The 20,694-nt window shown below is 47.0% G+C and overlaps 1 protein-coding gene and 1 pseudogene across 4 annotated transcripts in view; one reads left to right on the forward strand and one right to left on the reverse strand.

Annotated features, from left to right (window-relative positions):
- The window catches only part of LOC147118660 (uncharacterized), a 53,196-nt pseudogene that overhangs the window by 21,134 nt on the left and 11,368 nt on the right, over positions 1-20,694 (reverse strand). Inside the window, exon 2 of the transcript XR_015077868.1 lies at positions 3,977-4,328. The product of XR_015077868.1 is annotated as an uncharacterized LOC147118660 (transcript). The remainder of the gene's footprint in view (positions 1-3,976; positions 4,329-20,694) is intronic.
- LOC147118661 (uncharacterized) overlaps positions 13,785-20,694 on the forward strand; it is a 41,555-nt gene continuing 34,645 nt past the window's right edge. Inside the window, exon 1 of one of the 3 annotated variants that reach the window (XM_085984528.1) lies at positions 13,785-13,915. The gene's annotated coding sequence lies outside the window, so the exon portion shown is untranslated. The other 2 variants (XM_085984530.1, XM_085984529.1) reach the window with 2 other exon arrangements.

Consider the following 20,694-nt stretch of genomic DNA (forward strand, 5'->3'; position numbering starts at 1 on the left):
GCACTCAGCCTGGTATGGGGAGTGAAGAAATTCAACCATTACCTACACAGACAAAAACTTACCTTGCTGACAGACCATCAACCCCTCATCTCCATATTCAACCCTAAAAAAGGTGTCCCCATTATGACGGCACAAAGACTACAGAGGTGGTCCCTTTTTCTAGGGGCACACCAATACAACATTGAATACAAAGGGTCAAAACAGCATGGGAATGCTGACGGTTTATCACGCCTACCGTTGCCAACGATAGAAGAGGCACCTACAGTAGACCCAGTAGAGATATTCCACTCTACCATAGTGGAATGTCTACCGGTGACAAATTCTGCCATTGAAAGGGAGACAAAAAAATGACCCTACTCTCTCACGGGTCTACGATTTAACAGTGAAAGGATGGCCAGCACATGGCGAACCACTGTTGCCAGCATTCTCGCAAAGAAGAGAACAGCTGTCAGTGTGCCGAGGAACCTTGATGTGTGGATCCAGAGTGGTGATTCCACCCAAACTCCAGGATAAAGTGCTAAAGGAGCTTCACGAGGGGCATCTGGGTGGAGTGAAAATGAAGAACCTAGCTAGGGCGTTTGTATGGTGGCCAGGTATCGATGGAGACATCGAAGACATGACCAAGAGCTGCCTAGGATGCCAGAAGGTCCAAAATGCTCCGCCACAGGCCCCTCTACATCCATGGGAGTGGCCCTCATCTCCCTGGCAAAGGGTGCACATCGACTTTGCTGGTCCATTTATGGACTCAATGTTCTTAATCGCAGTTGATGCACACTCCAAGTGGCCGGAGGTAATAAAGATGTCCTCCACCACCACGGAAAAAACCATCACAGTATTAAGGAGCATATTTGCCAGGAATGGGCTGCCGGAGCAGATATGTTCTGATAATGGACCGCAATTTGTGTCCGAAGAATTCAGAAAGTTCTTAAAGAACAATGGAGTAAAGCACTACACGTCCGCCCCATACCATCCCGCCACCAATGGATTGGCTGAAACGTTTGTCCAGACCTTCAAGAAGGCCATCAAGGCCATGGGTAATGAAGACATAAAACTTCAGCACAAGGTGGATAACTTCTTATTTGCATATAGGAATGCAACACATATGGTTACTAACCAAACTCCCGCCATGATGTTCTACAATAGAAACCTAAGATGCCGGCTGGATTTGGTCAAGCCCAACATCCGAAGGGACGTGGAGAACCGGCAGTTTCAGGGCATGAATGAAAGGCCAACTAGGGCCTTCCAGATAGGCCAACCGGTTTTGGCCCGGGACTACCATACCGAGAAATGGCAGCCTGGAACTATCTGCACACGATTAGGACCACTGATGTATACCGTGGACATCGGAGACAGCATAATAAGGCGCCATGCTGACCAAATCATCAAGTCATCCGAAAAGGGACAACCTACACCACCACTCTATACATCTAACGATGAAGTAGAGATACCCATATCTACCTCCGATCCGGTGATACTGGAGCCCGATGAACCCGACACTGGCCTTCAAGCCGAATCAGCCTTGCCAGAAGAACCTACTACACCACCAGAAACTACTACACCCCCGAGGCATTATCCGGACCGAGTCAGGAAGCCTCCTGAGAGACTAACTTATAATTAATTAATACAGCAATGTATACTATTTTGCATATAACATGTAATTAATAATTACTTAAAATATGGTGTACTAGTTAGCTAGAAGGGGAGGAATTGTGGTGTATGTGCCTTTAAGAGCAATTATGGTGTATGTGCCTTTAAGAGCCCCAGGTGTGCGTAATGCCGGTAATTGCCACTTGGGCTATATAAGCCTGTGTATTGTGTATATCCTTTAGAAACCCCCCCCCAGACTTGCTTAGTAAATACCTATGAACCAACTCCTGTCTTCAGTGTCTTTATCTACACACGGACACTACAAACATGGACCACGACAACTGGATCCTCCCCCTCCCACTCCAAGTTTCTCTCCAGTCCAGAGGAGATGTCCTTAACCCTGGCACCGGGCAGGCAACACAGCCTTCGGGACTCTCGCTCTCGGCTGCAAAGAACTCTATCTATCCCCCTAACGATACTATCCCCTACCACTACAACATTTCTTTTAACTCCCCCCACTTGAATGGCCCCCCGCTCCACGGTGCTGTGGCCAGGTTGCTCATCCTCCCCGCAGTCCCGGTTCCCATCCTCACAGGGAGTAAGAGCCTCGAACCTGTTGGACAAGTGCAAGGGCTGCGGCTCCTCCAACACTACCTCCTGGATCCCTGTACCTGCCTCACTTCTAGTCACACCATCCTGACCCTGGCCACGGACTACATCTGAATTAATTAATCTAATTGGTGCGAATACCTCGTGATACACAGAGTCCAGGTAACTCTCCCCCTCCCTGAGGTGTCTCAGTGTTTGAAGCTCGGACTCCAGCTCTTCAACACGGAGCCGGAATTCCTCGAGCAGCCAACACTTACTGCAAATGTGATCACCGTGAGCATCAATGGTGTCCACCAGCTCCCACATATTGCAGCAGCAACACATCACCTGATCTCCCATTCTATGTAATTAATTAAATTTATTAATATTATTCTTAAATACCCTCTGCCCTGATTCTAGATGGTGAATATCACACCTTAGAAACTATAAACCAAAGAGATTTAAGCTTAAAAAGGGAGAAATACTTACCAACCAATCACTTACCCGCTTTCTGGTGACGTCACACTTGGATTACTTTTTACCTCTCCCCTTCCCTCTGAGGTCCGAGACTGGAGATTGGTAAACCTACCTGGGTCTCTGAAGCCTTTATACAGCCGCTCAGCCCGCGATTCTCGCACTGAGGCCTTACCGGGGTCTCTGGAGCCTTTATACAACCGCTCAGCCCGCGATTCTCGCACTGAGGCCTTACCGGGGTCTCTGGAGCCTTTATACAGCCGCTCAGCCCACGATTTCCGCCGATTCTCGCACTGAGGCCTTACCTGGGCTCTGGAGCCTTTATACAGCCACTGTATTAGTTTTAGAGCCTGTAGACTTCAGGAGGGGAAGACTGAGTTCAGTAGTTTTAGGGTCCAGGGATCCAGGGAGAGTACAAGGAGCAGATGGGGAGACTGGTGTGGATTCCAGCACAGTGAGGATGTCGGGGGAGGGAGATTGTGTCGGGCCGTGTATTAGGGGTGTAGGAGGGACAAGAGAGGAAAGGTCAGAGGAGCAATTACTGCAGCAGTGCCCATAAATAGTGAGAGAGAGAAGGTGGGGGTTCGAGTGGACCAGGGACAGTCTGTTAAACTCTCTGTTTGCTGTGACCAGTTTTCCTTCAGTTAAAAATGGCCTCCTGTAGCCCAGTGACACAAACAGCCCATTAAACTCCACCAATGGCCTTTGGTCTGGTGAGGTCTCCCTTTGTGAAACATCGGCTGTTGTTAAAGCTTTTCACTCTGACACACTCACACTGAGAAATGAGCTGTAGAACTGCCGACACCATCAGCTTTAAGGAGACGTTTCCCTTTGGAGATCGGATTGCCCATTGAGTTTGATTAAACTGATGTTAAAGTAACAAGGCTGCTTTGCCCCGTGACAATAACAGATTATCAGAATATTTCCCATAGGTTAAAACCCAATATTACAGGGGCTCACTGCCCTGGAGGGTTGAAGTGGACCCTGTGATATAATAGAATTTTCTGTCCTGTCAGACTTGGACATCTTGTAGATCCATCTTTTAACAAGTTGTGGGAACTCAGTTCTCAGGTGGATTCCACTCAGTTTGTAACAAGTCCTCAATCAGCTGGTCTTATTGTCGAGATATCAAGGACTCGACACACTGCATGTGTGAAACAAAGCTCATTTATTTGACACTGATACAGGTTAAACTCCAGCCCAGTTATAGGGGTTACTAACATCAGCTGAAACAAATCCCAACTGTCCGAATGAACACGGTTCAGTCCTGGATGTGATTAACAGCAGCAAGAACAGCAGAATCCAACCCCTGCACTCACTTGTGAACTCGCTGGTGTGTCCGCAGGTTGGATGAACGAGTGAATCCCTTCCCACACACGGAGCAGGTGAATGGCCTTTCCCCAGTGTGAACTCGTTGGTGTGAGCAGGTTGGATGAATCAATGAATCCCTTCCCACACACGGAGCAGGTGAACAGCCTTTCCCCAGTGTGAACTGGCTGGTGTCTCAGCAGGTTGGATGAACGAGTGAATCCCTTCCCACACATGGAGCAGGTGAACGGCCTCTCCCCAGTGTGAATTCACTGGTGTGTCAGCAGGTTGGATGAATCAATGAATCCCTTCCCACACAAGGAGCAGGTGAACGGCCTCTCCCCAGTGTGAGTGCGTCGATGAGTTTCCAGCTCACGGGTAATTGAATCCATTCCCACAGTTCCCACATTTCCACGGTTTCTCCATGGTGCGGGTGTCCTTGTGTCTCTCCCGGTTGGACGATCAGTTGAAGCCTCTTCCACACACAGAACACGTGTACGGTTTCTCCCCGCTGTGAATGGTGCGATGTTTTTTCAGGCTCTGTAACTGGTTAAAGCTCTTTCCACAGTCAGTGCACTGGAACACTCTCACTCGGGTGTGGGTGTCTCGGTGCTTTTCCAGTCACACTGATGTTTGAAATCTTTTCCCACAGACAGAACAGACAAACATTTCTCCTTCCACGTTCAAAGGCCGATGATATTCAGGTCCTGATGAATCCAGTAACTCGCTCAGATCTTGACGTGATGTTTGGTTTGAGTTTCCCGTCTGCAAATCCTCCCCTTCCAATACCCTGTAAAAGGAGTTTACAAAAGTCATCACTGTAAGTAGGATAGAAATTCAGAACAGACAATTCCAGTTTCTATGGAACATTCTTTCCTCTCTTGTTCCCCGAAAGCTGTAAATCCCCGTCCCACACACTCTCCCTCCTCCCTGTGCTGAAATTCAAATCCATCGCACCATCTCCATCATTTTTCCTTTCGGTCGACTTTTCTCCCTCCCCTGAAGGTGCTGACTCTGGCTGGGTTCAGTTCTACACTCACTGGTTCCCCTCCCTCTCCTTCCCTGAAGGTGCTGACTCTGGCTGGGTTCAGTTCTGCACTCTCTGGTTCCCCTCCCTCTCCTCCCCTGAAGGTGCTGACTCTGGCTGGGTTCAGTTCTACACTCACTGGTTCCCCTCCCTCTCCTCCCCTGAAGGTGCTGACTCTGGCTGGGTTCAGTTCTACACTCACTGGTTCCCCTCCCTCTCCTCCCCTGAAGGTGCTGACTCTGGCTGGGTTCAGTTCTACACTCACTGGTTCTCCTTCCCAGAAGGTGCTGACTCTGGCTCTAACCTTCTTTCCAATGCTCTGTCCTTCCTTACAAGCTTTTCTTCTGTTATATCTCACTATTTTGGTGAGGGGCACGCCTTGACCTGTCACAATTTCTCTTCCATTTACAAACCTCCCTGATCACTCTCCCTTTCCCCTTCATTTACAGACGCTCCCTGACTAGTCACCATTTCTCCTTCATTTACAGACACTCCCTGACCAGTCACCATTTCTCCTTCATTTACAGATGCTCCCTGACTTTCTCCATTTACAGACGCTCCCTGACCAGTCACCATTTCTCCTCCATTTACAGACGCTCCCTGACCAGTCACCATTTCTCCTCCATTTACAGACGCTCCCTGACCCGTCTCCATTTCTCCTTTATTTACAGACGCTCCCTGACCCGTCACCATTTCTCCTCCATTTAGCGATGCTCCCTGACCAGTTACCATTTCTCCTTCATTTACAGACGCTCCCTGACTTTCTCCCTTTCTCCTCCATTTACAGACGCTCCCTGACCCGTCTCCATTTCTCCTTTATTTACAGACGCTCCCTGACCAGTCACCATTTCTCCTCCATTTAGCAACGCTCCCTGACCAGTCACCAATTCTCCTCCATTTACAGACGCTCCCTGACCAGTCACCATTTCTCCTCCATTTACAAAGGCTCCCTGACCCGTCTCCATTTCTCCTTTATTTACAGACACTCCCTGACCAGTCACCATTTCTCCTCCATTTACAGACGTTCCCTGACCTGTCTCCATTTCTCCTTTATTTACAGACGCTCCCTGACCAGTCCCCATTTCTCATAGAGTCATACAGCACAGAAAGAGGCCATCGTGTCCGCGCCGGCCATCAAGCCCTGTCTATTCTAATCCCATTTTCCAGCACTTGGTCCGTAGCCTTGTATGTTATGGCATTTCAAGTGCTCATCTAAATGCTTCTTGAATGTTGTGAGGGTTCATAGAAACATAGAAGATAGGAGCTGGTGTAGGCCATTCGGCCCCTCGAGCCTGCTCCGCCATTCAATGCGATCATGGCTGATCATCCAAATTCAGTACCCGGTCCCTGCTTTCTCCCCATACCCCTTGATCCCTTTAGCCTTAAGAAATATATCCAACTCCTTCTTGAATATATTTAATGTATTGGCCTCTACTGCCTTCTGTGGTAGAGAATTCCACAGGTTCACCACTCTCCGGGTGAAGAAATTCCTCCTCATTTCTGTCCTAAGTGGCCTACCCCTTATCCTTAGACTGTGACCCCTGGTTCTGGACTCCCCGACCATCGGGAACATCCTTCCTGCATCTAGTCTGTCCAGTCCTGTCAGAATTTTATAAGTTTCAATGAGATCCCCTCTCATTCTTCTAAACTCCTGCGACTACAAGCCCAATTGACCCAATCTCTCCTCATGTCATTCCTGCCATTCCAGGTATCAGCCTGGTGAATCTTCGCTGAACTCCTTCCATGGCAAGAACATCCTTCCTCAGATAAGGCGACCAAAACTGCACACAATACTCAAGATGTGGTCTCACCAAGGCCCTGTATAACTGCAGCAAGACATCCTTGTTCCTGTACTCAAACCCTCTCGCTACGAAGGCCAACATACCATTTGCCTTCTTAACCGCCTGCTGCACCTGCATGCTTACCTTCAGCAACTGGTGCACAAGGACACCCAGGTATCGTTGCACTTCCCCTTCTCCCAATCTATAGCCATTCAGATAATAATCTGCCTTCCTGTTTTTGCCACCAAGTGGATAACCTCGTATTTATCCATGTTATATTGCATCTGCCATGCTTTTGCCCAATCACCCAACCTGTCCAAATCATCCTGGAGTTTCTCGGCATCCTCCTCACAGCACACGCCCACCCAGCTTTGTGTCGTCTGCAAATTTGGAGATATTACATCTAGTTCCCTTGTCTAGATCATTAATATATATTGTGAATAGCTGGGGCCCAAGGACCGATCCCTGCGCTACCCCACTAGTCACTGCCTGCCACTCGGAAAATGACCCGTTTATTCCAACTCTTTGCTTTCTGTCTGCCAACCAGTTCTCTACCCAAGTCAATACCTTGCCCCCAATCCCATGTGCCTTAACTTTACACGTTAATCTCTTATGCGGGACCTTATCGAAAGCCTTCTGAAAGACCAAATACACCACATCCACTGGTTCTCCCTTATCTATTTTACCAGTTACATCCTCAAAAAATTCCAGTAGATTAGTCAAGCATGATTTACCTTTTGTAAATCCATGTTGACTTTGTCCGATCCTGTCACTGTTTTCCAAGTGCTCTGCTATTACATCTTTTATAATGGACTCTAGCATTTTCCCCACTACCGATGTCAGGCTTACCGATCTGTAATTCCCCGTTTTCTCTCTACCGCCTTTTTTGAATAGTGGGGTAACATTAGCTACCCTCCAATCCATGGGTACTGTTCCAGATTCCGTCAAATGCTGGAAGATGATCAGCAAAGCATCAATTATTTCTAGGGCCACTTCCTTAAGTACCCTAGGATGTAGATTATCAGGCCCTGGGGATTTATCGGCCTTCAATCCCATCAATTTCCCTAACACTATTTCCCTACAAATACTGATTTCTTTCAGTTCCTCCCTTTCATCAGACCCTATGTTCCCCGACATCACTGGGAGGTTATTTGTGTCCTCCTTTGTGAAGACAGAACCAAAATATGTATTTAATTGGTCTGCCATTTCTTTGCTCCCCATTACAAATTCCCCTGATTCTGACTGCAAGGGACCTACGCTTGACTTCACCAATCTTTTTGCCTCTACCACCCTTTCAGGCAGTGAGTTCCAGATTCCAACCACCCTCTGGGTGAAAAAGCTTTTCCTCAAATCCCCTCTAAACCTCCTGCCCCTTACCTTGAATCTATGCCCCCTGGTTATTGACCCCTCTACTAAAGGGAAAAGTTCATTTCTATCTACCCTATCTATGCCCCTCATAATTTTGTACACCTCAATCAGGTCCCCCCTCAGCCTTCGCTGCTCTAAGGAAAACAACCCCAGCCTGTCCAGTCTCTCTTCATAGCTGAAACGCTGCAGCCCAGGTAACATCCTAGTGAATCTCCTCTGCACCCTCGCCAATGTAATCACATCCTTCCTACAGTGTGGCGACCAGAACTGCACACAGTATTCCAGCTGTGGCCTAACTAGTGTGTAGTACAGCTCCATCATAACCTCCCTGCTCTTATATTCTATACCTTGGCTAATGAAGGCAAGTATCCCATATGCCTATTTAACCGCCTTATCTACCTGTCCTGCTGACTTCAGGGATCTATGTACATGCACACCAAGGTCCCTCTGATCCTCTGTCCTTCCTAGGGTCCTACCATTCATTGTGTATTACCATGCCTTGTTAGTCCTCCCAAAATGCATCACCTTACACTTTTCAGGGTTAAATTCCATTTGTCACTGTTCTGCCCATCTAACCAACCGATTTATATCGTCCTGTAGCCTGAGGCTTCCCTCCTCGCTATTTACCACTCCACCAATTTTTGTGTCATCTGCAAACTTACTGATCATACCTCCTACATTCATATCTAAATCATTAATGTACAGTACAGACAGCAAAGGGCCCAGCACCGATCCCTGCGGTACACCACTGGACACAGGCTTCCAGTCACAAAAACAACCTTCGACCATCACCCTCTGCCTCCTGCCACTCAGCCAATTTTGGATCCAATGTGCCAAATTGCCCTGGATCCCATAGGCTCTTACCTTCTTGACCAGTCTCCCATGCTGGACTTTGTCAAAAGCCTTACTGAAGTCCATGTAGACTACATCACCTGCACTACCCTCATCCACACACCTAGTCACCCCCTCAAAAAATTCAATCAAATTGGTTAGACATGATCTCCCCCTGACAAAGCCATGCTGACTATCCTTGATTAATCCTTGCCTCTCCAAGTGGAGACTAATTCTGTCCCTCAGAATTTTTTACAATAATTTCCCTACCACTGATGTTAGGCTTACTGGCCTGTAATTCCCTGGTTAACCCTACTACCCTTCTTGAATAATGGTACTACGTTAGCTATCCTCCAGTCCTCTGGCACCTCCCCTGTGGCCAGAGAGGTTCTGAAAATTTGTGTCAGAGCCCCTGCAATCTCCTCCTTTGCCTCACACAGCAGCCTGGGATACATCTCATCTGGGCCTGGGGATTTATCCACTTTTAAGCCCGCTAAAACTGCTAGTACCTCCTCCCTCTCAATACTAATTTGTTCAAGTATATCACAATTCCCCTGCCTGATTTCTATGCCTACCTCGTTCTTCTCCATAGTGAACATAAATGCAAAATATCCATTTAAAACCTCACCCACATCTTCCAGCTCTACACACAGATTGCCACTTTTGTCCCTAATGGGCCCTACTCTTTCCCTGGTTATCCTCTTGCCCTTAATATACTTATAAAATACCTTGGGATTTTCCTTTATTTTGCTCGCCAGTGTATTTTCATGCCTCCTCTTCGCTCTCCTAACTTATTTTTTAAGTACCCCCTGCACTTTCTATACTCCTGTGGGGCTTCCACTGTTTTTAGTCCTTTGTATCTGCCAGAAGCCTCCCTTTTTTTCCTAATCCATTCTCGTATATCCCTTGCCATCCAGTGTTCCCTGGGCTTGTTGGTCCCACCCTTGACCTTTACAGGAACATGTTGGCATTGTACTCTCTCTATTTCCTTTCTGAAAGACTCCCGCTGCTCTGATGAGGATTTTCCTACAAGTGGGGAAAATGCTGGAGTCCATTATAAAAGATGTAATAGCAGAGCACTTGGAAAACAGTGACAGGATCGGACAAAGTCAACATGGATTTACAAAAGGTAAATCGTGCTTGACTAATCCACTGGAATTTTTTGAGGGTGTAACTGGTAGAATAGATAAGGAAGAACCAGTGGATGTGGTGTATTTGGTCTTTCAGAAGGCTTTCGATAAGGTCCCACATAAGAGATTAGCATGTAAAGTTATGGCACATGGGATTGGGGGCAAGGTACTGACTTGTATAAAGAACTGGTTGGCAGACAGGAAGCAAAGAGTTGGAATAAACGTCTCTTTTTCCGAGTGGCAGGCAGTGACTAATGGGCTACCACAGGGATCGGTCCTGGGACCCCAGCTAGTCACAATATATATAAATGATCTAGACGAGGGAACTAGATGTAATACCTCCAAGTTTGCAGACGACACAAAGCTGGGTGGGTGTGTGTGCTGTGAGGAGGATGCCAAGAAACTCCAGTATGATTTGGACAGGTTGGGTGATTGGGCAAAAGCATGGCAGATGCAATATAACGTGGATAAATGCGAGGTTATCCACTTTGGTGGCAAAAACAGGAAGGCAGATTATTATCTGAATGGCAATAGATTGGGAGAAGGGGAAGTGCAACGAGACCTGGGTGTCCTTGTGTACCAGTCGCTGAAGGTAAGCATGCAGGTGCAGCAGGCGGTTAAGAAGGCAAATGGCATGTTGGCCTTCGTAGCGAGTGGGTTCGAGTACAGTAACAAGGATGTCTTGCTGCAGTTGTACAGGGCCTTGGTGAGACCACATCTTGAGTATTGTGTGCAGTTTTGGTCGCCTTATCTGAGGAAGGGTGTTCTTGCCATGGAGGGAGTGCAGCGAAGATTCAGCAGACTGATACCCTGGGATGGTAGGAATGACGTATGTGGAGAGATTGGGTCGATTGGGCTTATACTTGCTGGAGTTTAGAAGAATGAGAGGGGATCTCATTGAAACTTATAAAATTCTAACAGGACTAGATAGACTAGATGCAGGAAGGATGTTCCCGATGGCCGGGGAGTCCAGAACCAGGGGTCACAGTCTAAGGATAAGTGGTAAGCCATTTAGGACAGAGATGAGAAGGAATTTCTTCACCCCGAGAGTTGTGAGCCTGTGGAATTCTCTACCACAGAAGGCAGTGGAGGCCAATTCATTAAATATATTCAAGAAGGAGTTAGATATATTTCTTAAGGCTAAAGGGATCAAGGGATATATGGAGAAAGCAGGGACAGGGTACTGAATTTGGATGATCAGCCATGATCTCATTGAATGGCGGAGCAGGCTCGAGGGGCCGAATGGCCTACTCCTGCTACTATCTTCTATGTTTCTATGTTTCTAAGTAGCTGATCCCAGTCCACTTTGGCCAGATCCTGCCTTATTATATTAAAATCGGCCTTCCCCCAATTTAGAGCCTTTATTTCTGGTCCATCTTCCTTTTCCATGACTACCTTAAATCTCACCGAATTATGGTCACTGCCACCAAAATGCTCTCCTACGGACACTTCTACCACTTGCCCAGCTACATTCCCTCGAATTTGGTCCAGTACCGCCCCCTCTCTTGTTGGACTTTCTACATGCTGGCTCAAAAAGCTCTCCTGGACGCACTTTAAGAATTCCGCACCCTCTAAGCCTTTCACACTCTGACTATCCCAGTTAATATTGGGGAAGTTGAAATCCCCCACTATTATTACCCTATTATTTCTACACTTCTCTGAGATTTGCCTAGATATCTGTTCCTCTATCTCCCCCTGACTGTTTGGGGGCCTATAGTACACTCCCAGCAAAGTGCTTGCCCCCTTTTTGTTTTTAAGTACTACCCATATGGCCTCATTAGAGGAACCTGCTAAGATATCATCCCTCCTTACTGCAGTAATTGACTCCTTGATTAATATTGCGACATCCTCTCCTCTTTTACATCCCCCTCTGTCTCGCCTGAAGATTCTATACCCCGGAATATTGAGCTGCCAGTCTTCCATTTACAGACACTCCCTGACCAGTCCTCATTTGTCCTCCATTTACAGATGCTCCCTGGCCAGTTCCCATTTCTCCTCCATTTACAAATGCTCCCTGACCAGTCACCATTTCTCCTCCATTTACAGACGCTCCCTGACCAGTCACCATTTCTCCTCCATTTACAGACGCTCCCTGACCAGTCACCATTTCTCCTCCATTTACAGACGCTCCCTGACAAGTCACCATTTCTCCTCCATTTACAGACGCTCCCTGACCAGTCACCATTTCTCCTCCATTTACAGACGCTCCCTGACCAGTCACCATTTCTCCTCCATTTACAGACGCTCCCTGACCAGTCACCATTTCTCCTCCATTTACAGACGCTCCCTGACCAGTCACCCTTTCCCTCCATTTACAGACGCTCCCTGACTCGCTGGGGATTTCCCAGCACTTCCTGGTTGTGCCTGAATTTGTGTCTTAAACTGGCGGGTAGTTGTGGGGAGGCGAATAATGTTGAGTGTTTTAATAATGGGGCCTGGGGCCGCACTCGGGGTGTGTGCAGCCCGCGTCCCCCCCGGGTTTATTTATTTATTTATCTTTGTTTTTTTTTTACATAGTTAGATGAATTTTTAATTATAATCAAGGCCACTAATTACAGCTTCTATGCAAATCTGCATATGCTCATAGAATTTGAGCCCTATAATATTAACACTCCTATAATGGTGTATAATAAAATCACCATTTAACATTTTTCAATCACAGTAATCATTGACCCCCACACCAGATTGTATTCACCCTGAGCAACGCCATGAGAGATACACTAGTTACCTGAAGATTACTCTCGATTGCATTGGGAAAATAATTTGACTTGCGAGATTAAGATCCCTGTATAAACCTTCATATAAACTCAGATATATTTCACATATCCTGGAATATAGCAGTTGAAATACACGAGCATTCAGTCACCTGTTTGCCAATACAATAGTTTCAATTGAATTTGCTGCCTGTCTGTGAGGTCATTGGCGGCAGCTTGGTGAAAGGAGCCCGAGGGCAGTTTCTGATTAGACCTTTCATTGGGTCCGATATAAATGTTGTGATCGTTTCTATAGCAACGAAGCCTGTGTGGACCTTGTGGACAGACTGTATTTCACTCAATGTAACTTCAGGTGCTGCTTCTGTCAGGAGATTTCTGTTTCTCTCTGCCCTGCTTGAGCAGTCTGAGGGAAGGGCCGATCAAGTAGAAGATCGGAATAGCAAAGATTTCACTATTTTACCATGAGCACTGGGCAGATCCTGTCCACAGTGCGCTCCGACACTCATACTGCTTTCTTGGTATAATAATTTAACCCGCTCCCTGAGCTCGCGGTGTGAGCGGCCCGCGTCCCCCCGGGGTTCATGAACCCGCTCCCTGAGCTCGGGGTGTGAGCGGCCCGCGCCCCCCCGGGGTTCATGAACCCGCTCCCTGAGCTCGGGGTGTGAGCGGCCCGTGTCCCCCCCGGGGTTCATGAACCCGCTCCCTGAGCTCGCGGTGTGAGCGGCCCGCGTCCCCCCGGGGTTCATGAACCCGCTCCCTGAGCTCGGGGTGTGAGCGGCCCGTGTCCCCCCCGGGGTTCATGAACCCGCTCCCTGACCTCTCACCTGATGTGTCAGCGGCTGCTGCCAAGGCCCGCGCATGCTCAGCTCACACTGCCCGGTTGATTGACGGGAGCTCTGAACCAATAGGAAGAGCGGGGCGGTGCTGGAGGACCGAGCGGGCGGACTTCCTCCAACCAATCGGAGTGTGTGAGGGGCGGGGCTTGACCTTTAAACCTGAACAACAGTGCGGAAGGCCCAGGGTGGAAGAACCAGAGGCGAGTGTCCTAGGCGGGAGGTCAAGGACGGAGCGGCTGGTCGCCAGAAGCGGAGTCGGGAGATGCTGTGGGTGAGCATGCTGCACGGTTTCTAAAGGTGAAGAACGGTATCGGGCCCGAATGAGTTCCAGCGGCCCTGCCTGTGTTCTGTTTGGTGGCAGCTGTGAGGCTTTGTTTCGGTGATGTGGGCCGGTTTGTGCGCCGCCATTTTGGTGGAGGAAAGACAGACTGTTTTCATCTATAGTATGGTGCTTGAACAGCCATAAGATGGGAAAAGAGAACGGGATAAAAATTAAAAAGAAGTAAAAGGAAGATGAAGGGGAAAACAAAGTAATATCGGCAAGGAATAACGAAAGCTTGAATAAAGGAGACTATGAAGGTATGAGAGCGGAATTGAGTGGCTTGGGGAAATAGATTAAAGGGTAAGACGATACATGATCAGTGGTGTACATTTAAGGAGTTATTTTACAACTTCCAAAAAAAATATATTCCACTAAGAAAAGGGTGTAAAAGAAAAGACAGCCATCCGTGGCTAAGTAAAGAAATTAAGGCTAGTATTCGACTAAAAACAAGGGCATATAAGGTAGCCAAATCTAGTGGGAGGATAGAGGATTGGGAAAACTTTAAAAAACAGCAAAAAATAACAAAGATTGATTAAGAAAAGGAAGATAGATTATGAAAGTAAATTAGCAAAAAATATAAGAACAGATAGTAAGAGTTTTTATAGTTTATATAAAAAGAAAAAGGGTGGCTAAAGTAAATGTTGGTCCCTTAGAGGATGAGACTGGGAAATTAATGGTGGGAAATATGGAGATGGCAAAAACACTGAATGAATATTTTACATCAGTCTTTACAGTAGAAGACACTAAGAATATCCCAACACTGGACAAACGGGGCTAAAGGGGGGGAGGAGCTAAACACGATCAAAATCACTAAGGAAGTGGTACTCGGTAAAATAAGGGGACTCAAGGCGGATAAATCACCTGGACCTGATGGCTTACATCCTAGGGTCTTGAGGGAAGTGGCGGTAGGGATTGTGGATGCATTGGTAATAATTTTCCAAAACTCCCTGGACTCGGCAAAGGTCCCGGCAGACTGGAAAACTGCTAATGTAACACCCTTATTTAAAAAGGGCAGTAGACAGAAGGCTGAAAACTATAGACTGGTTAGCCTAACATCTGTGGTAGGTAAAATTTTGGAGTCCATTATTAAGGAGACAGTAACAGGACATTTGGATAATCATAATTTAATAGGACAAAGTCAGCATGGTTTTATGAAGGGGAAGTCATGTTTGACAAATTTGCTGGAGTTCTTTGAGGAAGTAACATATAGGGTGGATAAAGGGGAACCAGTGGACGTAGTGTATTTAGACTTCCAAAAGGCATTTGACAAGGTGCCACACAAAAGATTATTGCTTACGATAAAAAATCACGGGATTGGGGTAATATTCTGGCATGGATAGAGGATTGGCTATCTAACAGAAGGCAGAGAGTTGGGATAAATGGTTCATTCTCAGACTGGCAATCAGTAACTAGTGGTGTTCCGCAGGGGTCAGTGCTGGGTCCCCAACTCTTTACAATCTATATTAACGATTTGGAGGAGGGGACCGAGTGTAACATATCAAAGTTTGCAGATGATACTAAGTTGGGAGGGAAAGTAGTGAGTGAGGAGGACATAAAAAACCTGCAAGGGGACATCGACAGGCTAAGGAAGTGGGCAGAGATTTGGCAGATGGAATACAATACTGGAAAGTGTGAGGTTATGCACTTTGGCAGGAAAAATCGTAGAGCAAGTTATTATCTTAATGGCAAGGAACTGGAAAGTACTGAAGTACACAGGGATCTGGGGGTCCTGGTGCACGAAACTCAAAAGGTTAGTATGCAGGTGCAGCAAGTGATTAAGAAGGCCAATGGAATGTTGGCTTTCATTGCTAGGGGGATAGAATATAAAAATAGGGAGGTATTGCTTCAGTTGTACAAGGTATTGGTGAGACCGCACCTGGAATACTGCGTACAGTTTTGGTGTCCATACTTAAGAAAGGACATACTTGCTCTCGAGTCAGTACAAAGAAGGTTCACTCGGCTAATCCCAGGGATGAGGGGATGGACATATGAGGAGAGGTTGAGTAGATTGGGACTCTACTCATTGGAGTTCAGAAGAATGAGAGGCGATCTTATTGAAACATAAACATATAAGATTGTGAAGGGGTTGGATCGGGTGGATGCGGGAGGATGTTCCCGATGATGGGTGAAACTAGAACTAGGGGGCATAGTCTTAGAATAAGGGGCTGCTCTTTCAAAACTGAGATGAGGAGGAACTACTTCACTCAGGGTGGTAGGTCCATGGAATATGCTGCCCCAAAAAGCTGTAGAAGCTACATCATTACATAAATTTAAAACAGAAATAGACAGTTTCCTAGAAGTAAAGGGAATTGAGGGTTACGGGGAGCGGGCAGGAATTTGGACATGAGTCTAGGTTCGGATCGGTCATGGCCCTGTGGGTAGCGGAGCGGGCCCAGGGGCCATGTAGCCTGATCCTGCTCCTATTTCGTGTGTCTAATTCTGTTAGATTCAGGAGATGGTTCTGTGATAGTGGATTGGCGGTTAGGATCAGATCAGCCATGATCTTATTGAATGGCGGAGCAGGCTCGAGGGGCCGATGGGCCTACTCCTGCTCCTATTTCTTATGTTCTTATGTCTTGATGGCTGGGTCCTGTGAGTGATAACAGCAAGAAGGGAATTTGAGTAGTCGTTTTCTTCTTTTACGGGATTTGAGAAAGTGGTTGGCTTCTTTTCTGTGGAAAGGTTGAAGACTGTGGATAAGGATTATGACATTATATGGTTGGATAAGACGAGGAGTTATTAGAGTGCCAATAGGACTGGCGTTGAACTGGTATTACTTGTTTGTTGAAGAAGTTTCGGGTTCTGGTTAAAAGTAGTTTACTTGAAGTCTTAAGTGATTTTTTGATATGGTTGTGGGATTTTGTATCTTGTGGTGTTATTTAGTGTTTAAAGCCTTCCTTAATCAAACGAACGAACGCTCTAGTGAACGCACGCATGTGGATACAAATATATGCACGCATACTCAATGGAACTTGCGTTCGACCGAATGAAGGGCCCTCGCTCCCCAGGATGAAGGCCCGCTTGGTGAGTGAAGCCTGCCGGACGGATGAACGAACACATAGGCATGCACGCAGATAGAAATGGCACACCTGTACGCAGTCATGCACATGGAACTTACGTTTGAGCGAACGAACGAATAGAGGAATGATTGAGCGATGCCAGTTGGACTGGCGTGTAGGAATTCTTGGTTTATTAAATAGTTGCAGTTTGTACTGTAAATATTATTGATTTACCTGTAAAATTTATTGTTGTATTTATATTGTTGACCATAATTGGTTAATGAATGTAACTAATTTATTATGTAACGGATGAAAAAAAAAAATGAACCCCGGGGGGGACGCGGGCTGCTCACACCCCGAGTGCGGCCCCAGGCCCTATTATTGAAACACTCAACATTATCCGCTTCACACACGCCCGGGGTGGGCCTGAGGCCCCGAACAAGAGCCTCCAGGCCGGGCGTTTGCCCCGAGCGGGGCGGCAGCTGCGGGGCTTTCTCCCGGTGACAGGCCCGGGGTAACGGCCGCCATCTTGAGAGGCTCAGGGAGCAGCAGGGTGCATGCGTGGCCCCCTTGGCCAGGAACCAGGAGGAGAGAATCTTGTCAATTTCTATCCTGGACACTCAGTGATGGCTTTTGTAAACTCCTTTTACAGGCTGAGAAGGGCATTTACACACCGCAAACTCAAACCAAACATCACATCAAGATCTGACAGTCACTCCATTCATCAGGACCCGAATATCATCGGCCTTTGAATGTGGAAGGAGAAATGTTTGCCTGTTCTGTCTGTGGGAAAAGATTTCAAACATCAGCGTGACTGGAAAAGCCCTGAGAGACACACACCCGAGTGAGAGTGTTCCGAGGGACTGCCTAAGAAGAAGAAGAAGCACTGACTGTGGAAAGAGCTTTAACCAGTTACACAGCCTGAAAAATCATCCCACCATTCACAGCGGAGAGAAACCGTATACGTGTTCTGTGTGTGTGGACAAGGCTTCAACTGATCGTCCAACCTGGAGAGACACAAGGACACCCACACCATGGAGAAACCGTAGAAATGTGGGGACTGTGGGAAGCAATTCAATTACCCATCTGAGCTGAAAACTCATCAACGCAGTCACACCAGGGAGAGGCCGTTCACCTGCTCCGTGTGTGGGAAGGGATTCACTCTGTCGTCCAGCCTCCATTTACACCGAGTTCACACTGATGAGAGACCTTTTTAAATGCTCTGACTGTGGGAACTGCTTTAAACTCTCTGCAGATTTTATTAAACATCAGCTTGTTCACACTGACTAGAGACAGTTCAGTTGCACTCACTGCGAGAAGAGCTTCAGGCAGTCATCTCACCTCATTCAACACCAGCGAGTTCGCACTGGGGAGCGGCCGTTTACCGGTTCTGTATGTGGGAAGGGATTCACTCATGCATCCAATCTTCGAACGCACCAAGGGGTTCACACTGGGGAGAGGCCATTCACCTGATCCGTGTGTGGGAAAGGATTCACTCTATCATCCAGTCTCAAGGCCCACCAACGCACTCGGTGGAGAGAGGCTGTTCACCACCTGCTCTGTGTGGGCAGGGATTCACTACTTCATCCAACCTGCGGACACACCAGCGAGTTCACACTAGGGAGAATCCGTTCACCTGCTCCGTGTGTGGGAAGGGATTCACTCGATCATCTTACCTGGTGAGACACCAGCAAGTTCATAAGTGACTGTAGGGATAGGATTCTGCTGTTAATCACATCCTATGTTTGTTTCGACCAATGTTATTAACCCCTATTACTGGGCTGTGTTGTGTTTGTTATTTTGCCAAGATTAGGGACTAATTGATGTCCATTTTAGGACCTTTTCTCCTTTTGAACTCTAGATTAGTTCAGTTCTCATACCTTCAGTTACACTCATGGACAAGTCCCAGCTCCCCATACCTTCCAGAGTCCCTCTCCTAGCCTTGGTATCCAGGGAAGGTATCGGTAACACGCCCGGGGTCACTAAACACAAACTCAGTCTGTTACTCACTTTCAGCTCCTGGACTTAGTGTGTGACCCACAGCATCTCTCTCTCCTTCGATGTGTGAATAGAGCATCACACCTCAGAACCTGGTTTTAAATTTATTCAGCAAATATATTTAACAGAAGCTTGCAGGGTGATGAGGCAGTGTTGAGGTGCTGCTGTATCAGCCTTGGCTCAGTGGGCAGCACTCTCGCCTCTGAGTCAGAAGGTTGTGGGTTCAAGTCCCAGCCCAGAGACTTGAGCACAAGAACCTAGGCTGACACTCCTGTGCAGTACTGAGGGAGTGCTGCACTATCGGAAGTGCCGTCTTTCAGATGAAACATTAAACCGAGACCCCGTCTGCTCTCTCGGGTGGAAAAGATCCCATGGCACTATTGAGAAGAAGAGCAGCGGAGTGATCTCTGGTGTCCTGGCCAATATTTATCACTAAAATAAAACAGATGATCTGGTCATTATCACATTGCTGTTTGTGGGATCTTGCTGTGCGCAAATTGGCTGTTGCGTTTTCTACATTACAACAGTGACTACGCTTCAAAAGTACTTCATTGGCTGTAAAGTGTTTTGGGACGTCCTGAGGTCATGAAAGAGGCGGTATAAATGCAAGTCTCATCTTTACTCTGCATTGTGCCTGTAATGAAAATAACTGAAGATTAGTCCCAGTGTAACCTTTGCTGTCATGAAATGAGTGTCTTTGAATGAGCCTGACGTCCTTGCTCATGTTGGCTGTAATTGTGTAGAAAGGGGATGTGTAAAGAGATGGTCTGTGTATGGAGATGTGAAACAAGGAAACGGGGTGTGTGTGTGATAGTGACACAGCCTTGTGGTCACAGTCAGAACAATGACCGATAGCCTTGTGGTTATGGTTTGGGCAGGGTCAGGTCAATAATGTAATAAACAAGTTAAATATAAATATCGCAGTGTAGTCACAGCTTGTTAGAACAGACCTGGGGAGAAGAGAGCTCTGAATCCACTGTATTATCCCTGTTCTCTGGATCGGGTAACTATACTCTGTATCTTTGCAGTGCTGTTAATAAAGTCAGTGAAAGACAATTTGTTGTTGTGAGCTTGAGTATCTGGTGCCTGAAACCACAAGACTCCAATTTTAGAGTCAACAAGATGAACAAGTAAACACATCATGACCCAATACTCCAGCTCTACATTCACAGGAGAAAGTCTGTTATCACACTCATCGAGTGGACATAATAAAGAAAGATCCCAACTCAAAGACCCTCTAGAATCATTTGTAGATACCTTTCAAATCCTGACTGCTGTCAATGGAACATACACTGACAATTGATGTCAATGGCTGATGAGAGAGGGGCTGGAGAGTAGGGGTGAAAGAGGAGCTGGGGTGAGGGGGTTGGAGAGTAGCGGTGAAAGAGGAGTTGGGGGAGGGGACCGAGTGTAACATATCAAAGTTTGCAGATGATACTAAGATGGGAGGGAAAGTAGTGAGTGAGGAGGACATAAAAAAAACCTGCAAAGGGACATAGACAGGCTAAGTAAGTGGGCAGAGATTTGGCAGATGGAATACAATACTGGAAAGTGTGAGGTTATGCACTTTGGCAGGAAAAATAGTAGAGCAAGTTATTATCTTAATGGCAAGAAACTGGAAAGTACTGTAGTACAAAGGGATCTGGGGGTCCTAGTGCACGAAACTCATAGTTAGTATGCAGGTGCAGCAAGTGATCAAGAAGGCCAATGGAATGTTGGCTTTTATTGCTA

Source organism: Somniosus microcephalus, chromosome 4 (assembly GCF_052327205.1).
Source record: "Somniosus microcephalus isolate GS21.2 chromosome 4, FLI_Smic_1.0, whole genome shotgun sequence".
NCBI lineage: Eukaryota > Metazoa > Chordata > Chondrichthyes > Squaliformes > Somniosidae > Somniosus > Somniosus microcephalus.